Source organism: Cyanistes caeruleus, chromosome 3 (genome assembly GCF_971803275.1).
Source record: "Cyanistes caeruleus chromosome 3, bCyaCae1.hap1.1, whole genome shotgun sequence".
NCBI classification, from domain to species: domain Eukaryota; kingdom Metazoa; phylum Chordata; class Aves; order Passeriformes; family Paridae; genus Cyanistes; species Cyanistes caeruleus.
In genome coordinates this window covers 15018490-15031019 of record NC_141703.1, presented here as the reverse complement: position 1 = coordinate 15031019, position 12530 = coordinate 15018490, and the positions used below count along the sequence as shown (strand labels likewise).

Genomic DNA, 12530 nt, shown 5'->3' with positions numbered 1-12530 from the left:
CCTCCTGCAGGTGCCCACAGGATGCCTCTGTCAGGGCTGTGCTCTGCTCCCCTGCCAATGTTGTGCTTCACTCATCCTCACAGCTACAGACTTCTTGGGATGTGTTTAGCTTACACAGGCACATAAATAAGTGGTCAAAGACATGTTAGAAGCATGGCCAAGGACACTGAAGGTCCTAGCTATGCCTGCCACCTCCGCTTCCTGCAGCCTTTGTCTTGGCACAAAATGTACTTATAACTTTGCAGGAGGGTATACGTTCTCTTGTTCTTACATAAGTTATAGTCCTCCTTCTGCCAAAGACAGCAATTGCATTAATGTCCAAAGCTCCTGGACATACCAGGCGAGATTAATGCCTGCTGTATCTCCTCTTTTATCAGGGAAGACAGAGCAAGGATGAATTTGGGCAGGAGTGAAACCTCCACTCAGTGTTGTGCTCCTCATGCATGAATGTTATTGCAGCATTTAAAGAACAATCACTTGCTGACAGGATTACTAGCAATAACAGGGAATATTTCATTAATTCATCCACACAGGGTATTGGCCAGCTCTAACAGCTGCCAAGGGTTGCACTTGTGAATGCCGAATAAAGTTTCTTTTATTTGCCTGTCTAGGTACAGATGTTGGACCTGAATTACCTCTCAGCATGAGGTCTCTTTTTGTCTCCCAGAATATCTCCAAGTCACTTAATTCCATCGGGTCACTCGCTGTACCTGACCTTTAGCTAGAACATCCCAACCTGCTTTTCCCAGTGGGAAATAAAGATTGTGTCCAAGCTGTCACCATGAAAACTCAGCTTCTGAGCTTATTGACATAGTTTTTTAAGACTTTCCCAGGACAGTAACTGTAAACATAGAGATAGGTATACATTCCTTCTGTTACACGTCTTGTGATGGGCATCTCTCATGGCCAGTGCAGTGAGAAAGTGTTATCCTGACCATCCAATCCCTGGCCATGGTCAGAAACCTATAAATCCTGGGAGGAAAAATAAACTTTCTCTTCCTTTCACCACACCTCGAGCTGTGTCCATGTGATTTATTCATCTTCAGCAGCAACACCAAGCTGCCAGTTGAAAGGCAGTGCATGCACACAAGTGCAGGGTGCCTGTAAACAGGAAAAACGACAGTGTGAAGGTTGGGAGAACTACAGGAAGGATTATTTGAGCCTATTTCTAATATTCATTTGTTACTGACTGGCTGAGCCATCCTCTGAGGGTTCTCTAGGCTGAGTCCAGTGGCTGCACCAAAAACGACTGTGTGTGTCTGAGTGGCTAAGCCTAGCCTAAGTGCCTGACAACTTATCACGGGAGAGGCTCTTCTCTGGGTTTCCTCTCTTCTGGGTGTCTTGGTTCAACTCTTGAGGGCATGCAATTGTTGAAACAAAGACATGAAACTTTGGCGGAGCAGGTTTTGAACCCCTATGCTTTTCTCCAGGGGTCTGTGGTGCCTGCTGCATGCACAATAGCACTAGTACACTAGTTTCTTCCTCAGTTTCCTTGAGGAAACCGGGGATCTTCAGGGCTCTTCAGCAGGTTTCTCCGTGCCTGCAATCAGGCACGAGTGCATGCCCATTTGATGAGTCATTTTAACCACCAGTGACTAACCCATCCAACCTGCGGGAGGGAAGGGAATTAGAATAGTAATAACAGTCTGTGTTGCCACTGGAAGCTTTCAAAGTGCTTCCTAAGCAATTTTCCTTATCAGGGTTCCTCTGAGAAATGACAAACATGCGACTGATATTTCATGGCCATTTCTGTCTATTATCTCTTTAAACTGCTTGTTGCTTTTTGTTGCTGAACCCACAGTGCTTCTGAAGCCCTCCTGCAGAATCCCAGAATGGGTCAGGTTGGAAGGGATTGCAGTGGGGTCATCTGGCCCAACCTCCCTGCTCAAGCAGGGTCATCCCAGAGCAGATGGCGCAGGATTGTGTCCAGACAGCTCAGGAATATCTCCAGTGAGGGAGACTCCACAGCCTTTCTGGGCAATCTTTTCCAGTGCTTGGTCACTGCACAGGAAAGTTCTTCAGGTGGAACTTCCTGTGCATTGGTTTCTGCCTCTTGTCCTATTGCTCAGCAACACTGAGAAGAGCCTGGATCAATCCTCTAGACACCCCCACTTCAGATACTGGAAGACCTTGATGAAGAACCCTCTCAGTTGTCTTTTCCCCCAATTCCTCATTTTCCCTGACCATAAGCAATCATCATTTCCAGTCTGGAAAATAATATGGTGAATTGCACTGTAGTGAAAGCAAAACTGAATGCATAAAATACCCATCTGGTTTTTAACACAACCTGCTTGTTTTAAAAAAACATGAATGGGTGCAATGACTGCAAATTAATCAGCTGTCAGGGAAGGAAGAGGAGCCAATTCTGCCTATTTAAACCCTTGGGACTGCTCAGGTACACCTCCAACAGAAAATGAGAGACAGTTCAAGGAGACAGATGCTGCTATAATTTTACATTTTATTAATATTAATTTGGATATTTATTCAGTCAGTTTTTCTCCTGGCTTTTCAGCTGTTTTCCTCAGTGCCTTGTGTACAATAAGAACGTATATAGGAGAGTCTAATTGAAAAGTTATACTAATCATAAATAAATTCTTGATTGAATTGGGAAACACAGTGAACCAAACTAAAGCTGTTTGGCTGGATGCTTGAGTTGTTTTTTTTATTCTGTAAATGCAGAAAAATGGCAAAAAGACTGTTCTTCCTGTTCAAAACCTACTTTTCTTGCTGTAGATTGAGTCAGTAATGACAGAGAATTGCACTGAGATCTGTCTGGAGGAGACTTGTCTACTCAGCCACTTTCCCTCTGTATTTTAACAGCTAATTTTCCTTGCTTTTGTCTTCTATTAATTTTTATGAAAGTGACCCAAATTGCAGAATACACATGAAACAACTTACATTTTGCTTGCATCAGCTACTTAGTGTGAGTTGAGGAATCCAAAATTAGCGAAGCTTGATTGGGATTAACACATGGTTACCGATCCCTAACTCTTCCCCTGCCCCCCAATCCCTAATAAGTGAAATTTACAACAGTAAAGAGAACAATCAACTGTCCACAGTGAAGTATTGTTTAAATAATGACTCGGCCAGATTACAGAATACTTTATTTATATAACCATTGAGAAATAAATTTTACAGAAAGCACAGAAATAGTCTGATGGCTGAATTCTGTCTCAGACACTGTTAATGGTTCCTTTCTTGGGAAAAAATTAAATAAAATGTGTAGAGGTGTCCGCAAACACACACACACACACACACACACACACATATATATGTATATATAATCACACTCTTTTGTACAGAAGTTATATAAATATATACACTTTCTTTATTACAGTTATAAAAAAATCCCTACTGTTGCTGATGCAATCTATGTGCATAGCATTTGTATGAATATTAGAAGTGTAAGCTGTAGATTTTGCTAAATGTAGGACATATTATCCCAATGGCAGGGAGGTTTCTTCTCTTGAGGGACCATCTACCCATAAATATCTGTAAAATGGCTCTTGTCATTTTTATGGCTTTCATGTTATAAAAAGCTGAAAAAGCACACAGATAATAAGGAGCTATGGATGGCTAATTGATCTGACATTTTTTCCCCACTAGTATTTATCACATGATGTCAGACTTCTAGAAAAGGTGAAATGTTTTATACTACAGTAACATACAGTTCAGCTGGATGAATTAGAAATTATTGATCCTGTTGGGTCATCACTTTTACCTGCATGTTAATGAAACTCTTGTACAAACCTTTTCTCAGGATTACAAAAAGATATCTGATTTAAGAAATTTTAACAAATTTATTTTGCATGATTTTTGGATAATGATTTATAAGAATGACAGAATTGACTGTTAGAACGTAGCCTTACATTAAATCTAAACATTATTTTCCATGTCATATTAGGATGTTAAGCATATTTCTATGTACATTTAGCATATCTGTTTTCCCTATCTGGAGCATTCCTCTCCATGCTCTCCACAAGTTTATTTTTAGTGTTTGTTTTTCCTCTCTTTGACTGCCAGCCTGTCTATATGTCTGGTTTTCGTATTAGTGGTAACCTGTGCAACAAGGTACCTAAAATTTAATGCCATTTTTTATAACAATTTGATGAGACCTGTAGACTTGCTGCTGCCAACCTGGAAAGCCACATGCAGAGTATATTTGTCTGTTTTACTACTTCCTGGTTTTGCACTCAGACATTTCATCCCTTCTGCTAACACACACCAGACACTTCTATTACAGTTGCATTTTAGTGCTGGGATTTCATTTCAGATGTTACTTTAGTTTTTGAGGGCAGAGCTCAGTAGGACACTCTAAGCTGTGCAGTTGCTACAGCTATTTCTCTGTACAGCTATAGATAGGATTAAGGAGCACCTAATTTATTTGTGCCTCCTAGTTTAGCTTGCTGCTTTGCAGGGGAGGAGGTGGAAGCTACAGAAAAGGTGAAGCAGCATAATTGAAGTCCACACTGATTCCCTTCAGCTCATTACAGACACACATTCTGCCCTCTCCCCACCCTGGCTCAGGTAGCTGAGCTGGCTGCTTTCTGCCAATCTCATGCCCCCCACTACTGACACTGACTTATCTCATGTCAGAGCAGAGAGCTGCACTCGTCATTGCAGGAGTACAGAAAAAAACCCCGCGGAAGATAAATGTGACTGTCCTCAGCAGCACATATATACACCTGACAAATACTGAGATATATAGGACACTAGAAAAACAGTTCAAACCTAATCCTATGATTTGCCTTTTATGCCCCCATTTGATGAAACCCAAATTTGTCAGCTCTTAGCTGATCAGTCACCTGGGTATATTGGCAATAGAATCATCACTCCAACAGGAGATTTGTAGCAAATTGATAGCATTGAAATATTTTTATTATTGTATATCTGTATCTATATAGCTCTATTTTTACATCACTGAATTATCAAAGATTAAATGAATAGGAGTGTAATACATCTTAGTTGGCTTCTTCAATGATTTATTTGTAAAATATTCCAGATACTTGGAAAATACATAAAACTTTCTTGATAGCATCACATAGAGTTCAAATTTAAAAATGTCTGCGAGAAGATCTCTCTTCTCCTCAAAGCTATGCTGATTCTATTGTGTGACTACAATGTAATCAAACTGAGTTTATGTAAGTGTTCTCTTTTATGGGGAAATCTCACCCATGCTGGAAACAACAGCAAGGTGTTCATTAGCTTTAATGGAAACAGGATTTCCCTCTTACATTTTTTTTTTTAATTTTTATTTTTTATGGACAAACTATTGAAATTATATGAATTGAGTTGGTAATATATGCTATAAAAATAGACAGATACATACGTGTGCACACAGAGTAAGAGTAATCACTGTCACAAAGAAAATATTGTTGCATTACATTAGAAGCTGTAAATTCAATAAGAGGGTTCTCAATACACAAATAAATTCTTTAGTATAGGTATTCCCCACTGCTGTAGAATACATACAAATGAAGTCTACAAGATTTCAGTGCAGCTCTGCAGACCTCCCTTTTCATTGGCTTTTTTCTTTGGGTACTGATTTACTTCCTGTGTTCTGGAATACATTCTCTTTTTTTCTGGAAGGAGAGAATTAATTTTGCTGACTTCACTTAAATCCTTATCATTGGATATTTCCACTCCGCAAAAAAAACACTACCACTTACAGACCACAAAAATATTTGCACTCAAATTTTCCATGATACTTCAGTTTTAAAGTTAACAATGGTGTAATTTCACCTGAACAGAAGTAGATTCCCTGAATCACTATGCATGTATGCATTACTGAGAGCAAGTAATGAAAATATTCAAAGTACAGGTTTCATGATTGATGACCTTGATGACATATGAAAGGAACATCAGCACAAAATCTCTTAAATAAAGAAAATGCCACAAGACTATGAGGCTGACATGATATGAAAATGGAAATCCATGTGGTATATGTGGTAAAAAGATTGAATTGTCATATTCTAGGCCCATGATTCTTTAAGGATTCTGGGAGGATTCTCCTCTGATGATGCAATTTTTGCAGCTCATTGCCAAGTGACACATTTTTTTCAGACGGGTTTGCATGACCATCATCTTGGAGCAGAGCTCAGGGTGTGATGCTTTGGTTCCTGACTGCATCATGCTGCATTACCGAGTGAAAATATTTCACACATTTGTCATGACGCAGTCCAGCATCTGTAGCTGCACAACATTTCCCACTTTTGTACTTAGAGTTTAGTGGCTTCATAAACAAATCCATATGACCAATAGTTATAATAAACTAATGCAACCTTTTTCCAAAGCAGGTATCTTCAGCATGGCCCAAGTACAGATCATTCCTCTGGCTACCCTCCTCTGTGCAAATGGATTATGCACCCTCTTTGTTACCCGGCTTGTGGTCATTAAGGTTTTCTCTCTGCACTTTTAGTTACCAGTTCTACCATGACTAACAAAAGGGGATCTTTCACCCAAGAAAAGTATATCATTGGCAAATAACAAAACTCATATATGCAAAATAGATTTGAAATAATTTCACTTCTACTTTTAAGGTGTATTATTTACTGCTGCACTGAGAATTATCTCAATAATAGAAGATTATTTAACAAATAATAACAATAAATAATAATAAATAATAACGAATAAATAGAAGATTATATAAACAAAACATATTTTGTTTTCTCTTTTAATAAGGTGTAGGTGAGATTGTTCATTCTAAAGTTTACTGTGGCTCTGCTGCAGGTCTACACTGTGATCACTCTTCCTGAAAATTTCATCTTCTGAGACTTTGCCTTAGAAAACCCTTTTGTCTCCACTGACTAGTCCTCAGGCTATATGAGTACACTTCTTGATTTGAGTTACAGTAGTGTTCACATGCCAAATTTTTCTTCTGTATTTGGACTCTATAAATCAGCCATCAAAATATCAGGAAACTAAACTGATTAAAAAAAAAAAAGCTATTTTAAGTGTTTCTTTTCTTAAAGTAAAAAAATGATTGCAATGCCTAGCATGGTCACAGATTAAAATGTTGATGTTTAGCGATTCTCTTTTGAAGCTCTCCTACTGTATATACCGAAACTTCCCATTGTTTTTGGGCTTTTGAGAAATATAACTGCTGTTGTAGCCTGTTGTGAAATTAATTTTAGAAATTTGTTTCCTGTTCAAAGGCTGGGTGCTTAAGACAGCAGGGGATGTAATTAAAAACCCTTTAAAAATTCATGGATATAATAAAACTAACCAAGACATTTTAGAAGTATGGTTTGCGTAATTGAGAAATAATGAAGTGATGCTTATGGAGGTCCATGCTGGCATCTGCTCTGAAGTGCAACAGAGCATTTGCAAAGCTTAGAAAGACACTGAAATAGGAGGATCCTTGGAAGACAAAAATTATTAAAGTCCATCTGATGATTTAGCCAAAGTGCATTATGACTTGAAGGGGAGAGTAAAGAGAATGTTTCACCAGGCATGAAGGAATATAAACTCACCCACACCCTTTCTTTTGAAAACAGTAACTCAACAGCTACAAGTGCTTGGCAAGTTAAACCATGCAGGCAGTAGGAAATACAGAGATTATGTAATTCTCCAACTATCTCCCATTTTCATTAAAATGGGTCAGCACAGCTTGTACATAGAGTCTACTACAGGCCATAGTTTCAATTTATCTGTAATTGCCTTGCCCTGTTATGCTCTGTACTGTGCTCCCACTGTTTTTATAGACTTGGCTTCCCTTAAGAAAAAGATTGGAAGAGGTTTAATGGTTGTCAGAGTGGCTGAAAATAGTGGTCGAAAGAGTCAGATATAAAACAGAAACTTCTCATGAAGAACTAGCTGCTCCTGGACACATCCAAAGGAACTGCAGGCTGAGCAGATCGGTTTTTGGGAATGAGTGAATCATTAGTGAATGATGGAGAGAGCTGATGGGTTGGTACAACAGCGTGCTTGGGTTTCATGGGCCAGGAGAGCACAGATCACGGGGCTGGAATTTTGCTGCATTTCTATTTTCTTAGGGTATGCAATTTTCTGTTCTTTTCAAAGTCAACTTTAAATAGAAAGAGAAGCTACCTTAAAGCCATATTGCCCCCTGCATTTATATTCTAGTATTGCTCTGAGCACTGAGATGAAATAAAGCAGGATCAGGCTCATTTTTTTTCTCTCCTTACCTCCCTTGCTTTTTGTATTTCCCAAATAAGTGTTCACTTGTGAACCCATTTTACAGAGTAATTTCCCAAGGCTTATGAACCAACTTTTTAGTCAGCTGACTGTTTTACAAACATCTTACGTAGCATTTATTTATTGCGCATAAGGATTTCCTTCATGAACTTATTTTTCTGTATTCTTTAAAGTAATTTAAAAGTGTATCCATATCACATTTACTCCATTATCCTCCTGATTTTTTAAGAGGACTGGCTGTGTACAATAGTTATCCTCCTGAGATTTCAACCAACTTCGCAATTGCTTAATGACCTTTGCCTTTGATATAGACGTAATTTTTAAAGGGAATATACTCTTCAACAGTTTAATTCCTTGTGATTATGCCAGCTCTTTCAGAAATGAACACCTGGTAAATTTGCTGAAGCAGACCTGTGTGGTGCCACATTTATGGAGTGCTTCCTTGGAGCAGAACAATACATTATAGCTTTGGCCACAAAGTGCAATCTAAAAATAATTCTACTTTGCTCCAGAGATGTGTATGGATTGATTATTTTTCTCCTTTAGAGGTGATTTAAGCTACTAGAATGCAGGATGAGTTTAAGAAAGGGAACTGTGATTAGACCAGGTGCATTATATCTTTATGAGCTTCCGGCTTTCTTGTAAGAATTGTTAGTTTTAGCTTTAAAATTAATCACTTATCATTTTCATACTTGAGTAAGACTTTACTTTGGGAAAACAATTATTATTGAAGTTTTAATGTGGAGGAGTGGAAATTAAAAACATGACTGTCAGGTAACTTTGCTGAATTTTATTGAAGATGGAGCTATGTTTAATGCTTAATGTTTAATGTTAAATTGTTCATTGTCTTTGGTGCTGAAAATAAAACAGAGTTCACTCAGTCTGCATGACATAATAAAATGCCTTTAGAATGTGAAATTTAGATCCATATTTTGTGCATGGCATGAACCTAAAAAGAAACATAAAAGAAGTGGACAGGGTTCTTCCTGAGCTGCTGGACTTCACTGAAGACCAGGATGTTCCTTGTAATGCATCAGGTTTTGGTGATGTTCAGGGGACGAGAGGGGGCATTGCAGGGTTCTGCTTTCCAGGGCTCTGTCTCCCTTGCCAGTCAGTTCGTGAAGTGCTTCTGCCATGCTCCCCTCTGCCAAACCCCTGCCTTCCTGTGCACACTTCTGCAGTGTGTTTTTTCCACAAAGGACAGCCCTTTATGTGCTGTTAAACTCCTCTTCTGTCCAGCTTTGGCAAAGCTTCTTAAGTAACTGTTTCTTTGCCCTTACTTCTTCTCAAGTACCCAAGAATGCCAGTGTCTCAGCTGGGCTTCTGTCAGGTCCTGGAAGAAGATGAGATTGTAATTACCTGCATGATCTATGGAGCAAGAGCTACAGAAATCTGGCAACAACATTAGCTGTGTTTATTTCTTAAATTAAATTCAAAGCAGAAGAATACTGCTACTTGCACTGTGAATACTCTGTTGTGGTTTGAATAGTTTTGTCACATTGAATGGTTCAAGAAGTATTTGTACAGCTCTGTCAGGAACATGGTGTGACTCTTGGGGATGGTCCCATGCAGGGCTATGTGTTGGACTTGATGATCCTTATGGGGCACTTCCAACTCAGCATATTCTGGGATTCCATGAATACTGAATACATACAGTAGTTTAAAAATACAGTACAGTCCATAATATAAGGGTTTTTAATGCTGCCCCACAATTTGAATCTTTAGTGTCTGTTAAATTCTTACAAAGACAGTCCTAACTCAGTTGATAAAGGTGCCAAAGGAGGATCATAGTTTTTGACAGCTGGCTAAAGAGCATCTAAAATATTTATATGGGAGGGTTTTTGAAAATGACCAAAACCCCAAAATCACTTCATTAGCATCAGTAACCAGAATATAACAAAAAGTTTGTATATAAATTGTCATAATTCGGTGTTTCAAAGATGAATTTGACACCACAAAGGTGGCAATAAGGCTGCTTCAGCCTTCTTGCAGTATGACTTTAAATATTCTGTGGGTTTGGAGATTTCTTGATAATCACCAAAACTGTAAATATGATTATACTATATTTAGGGATTGTGAAATAAATCTGAAATAATTCTTCATGAGGGATAAGAGGGTGGTAACAAACCAGAGAATGCAAATGGACTTCTTTCACCATCAGTGATTCTCATTTGGGAGAGGCCCAGAGGCTATGTCTGAACAGGAAACCAGGAACTATTGACATACTTGTGGGTCAACAAAATTACTGCAGCCAGCTCCAGAGGATATACAAATTGTTGACAGCACTACCACCCTTTCCCTGCTTCTGCAGAAAATGGGGCAGATGAAGTTTGTATAGTCCAGTGGTTAGATGCAGAGTGTGAATAAAACAGTATCATTCCCATGGATGTCTATAACCCCTGTAGTTTCATGTAACTGCTGAGTTATACTTGGGGATTTAATAAAAATATGTGTCTGATTTATTGTCCTGGCTGAAAATCAATGGAAGATGATTGGCAGCAGAATTTTCCATTAACATTGGCATGGCATTCATAGAAGGAAGCTTTCAGTGGTTGTGCTGCAAACCTAGTTTTCCATTTTGAAGAACGACAGAGGTGTTTGAGAAAGACGCTTCTGTATCAGTTGTAGTATTATTCAGAAAATAGAATTCAAAGGGAGAAAAAGAATCACCAGTTGTCACATTTGTCACTTGAATTGGAGGTTATCTTGAAGGAAACTGGCAACAGGAGTCATTAACTCAGCTGCTCTGTTAGGGCTGTTTTTTGAGAAAGGTTATAAACTAAAAATTTGACTAAACTTTTTCTTTACAGATGAATAAGACTATATTATCATGAAGTGCTGATAAGACTGGAAACTACAATGGGTGCTTACACCAAAATCATATTAGATATCAGTATTTTCCTTCATAAGGAAGAGGAAGGAACTGAATTTTTAATTTTTTCCCTGTTATTTGTGATGGGGATTCTGAACTTCTGTATGCTTAAGTAAAGACTTTAACAGATTAAGAGTTACTCTACACAACTGGCAAACTGTGCTTGCTCACATCCCACACGTGGACATGGTTTGGGGAATTTCCTTTGCTCTATTAAATGTTAATTTCTGCATGTATGACAAATTTAAGGGGCCAGTTATCAAACTGAGGGGTTTCTGTGAGTTTTATAATCCTGATCCTAGTTCTAATTCCGGATGGAATTTCCTGTGCATTTCTCCATGTCCTGAAGTCAAATGCTTGCTTTCACTTTTTCTTCTTGCTCATGATGTCACATTTTCAATGAAATAATGACTAAATAAAGGATACCCACATTTACAAGGAGACCAGACAGCATTTCATACCAAGTAAAATTTTCATATATTTGCTTCTCTTTCTAATCCTGAAAAGAATACTTGTGCTTCATGAAGTGGTTTTCAGCAGAGTGAAAATGCAGAGTGAATGCCCACTGTCCCAGCAGCATGGTGCCCCAGAAAGACAGAGCTGAATGGGCGGGACTGAGTTCACCACCATCTCTCATCTCAAATGCTTTTCTGCTTGCCATTAAGCTCAGAGCTCAAGAGCTGGTGATGGTGCACTTGTTTCTCATGATGAGTGAACACCAGTTGGCTTAGAAATGGAAATTTTTCAGCATAATGCCATTATCAAGGTGATTTACTACTGGAGAAAGAGCCCATTGCAGCTTTTCTGATCATGTTTCAAGGTTTTGCCTCTTTTCTCTCCAACCCTCCCAACAATAATGATGCAATATATTAAATTAAGTGGTAACGATGTATGAAGCTGTGGTTATCATTAAATATGTATGCTTCTGGAGTGTTGTAAACACACAGTGCAACCCTAATTAACCATAGGTAGTCTACAATTATCCCGTGGCAATTACCCTAATTAGAATTGGCTCATTATGGGAAATAGAATATATTTTTTTTCTGTTTGGTTCTGAAAAATAGAGTTGGCAATTAACTAAAAACAGCAACTGCTTCATCCAACTTAAAAAAACCTAATTTGCCCTCTTAGAGCCTGTCACATTTGCCACAATTAGAGCAGTTTTATAAACAAAACCAATAATCAGATCCGACTTCCAAAGAATACATGCTTTCATAACATTGTGTGTCTGTCAGTGTTGACTGATAGCTGTGATGCACAGAGGTCCATAAAAAAGCCCAAAAGGCTATCCAAAGCACCCAGAGATGCAGAGATCATTTCCTTTGTGAAACTATTAGAGGAGTTAAGGGAGCAGTGAGAAAGCACATACTTTCTTTTGCTCTGGGAATAATTCAGCTGCAGATATGGAGAGTCTCTCCCTTGTTTAAGCATGTTGAGCAGTATTTCTGACCATCCCTCTCCTCCTCTGGTCACTGGGAAACCTTGCAAGTGTAAGACAGAG

The 12530-nt window shown here is 38.6% G+C and overlaps 1 long non-coding RNA gene across 3 annotated transcripts in view; it reads left to right on the top strand.

Annotated features, from left to right (window-relative positions):
• LOC111922882 (uncharacterized) overlaps nt 1-12530 on the top strand; it is an 85068-nt gene that overhangs the window by 31948 nt on the left and 40590 nt on the right. The window lies entirely within an intron of this gene.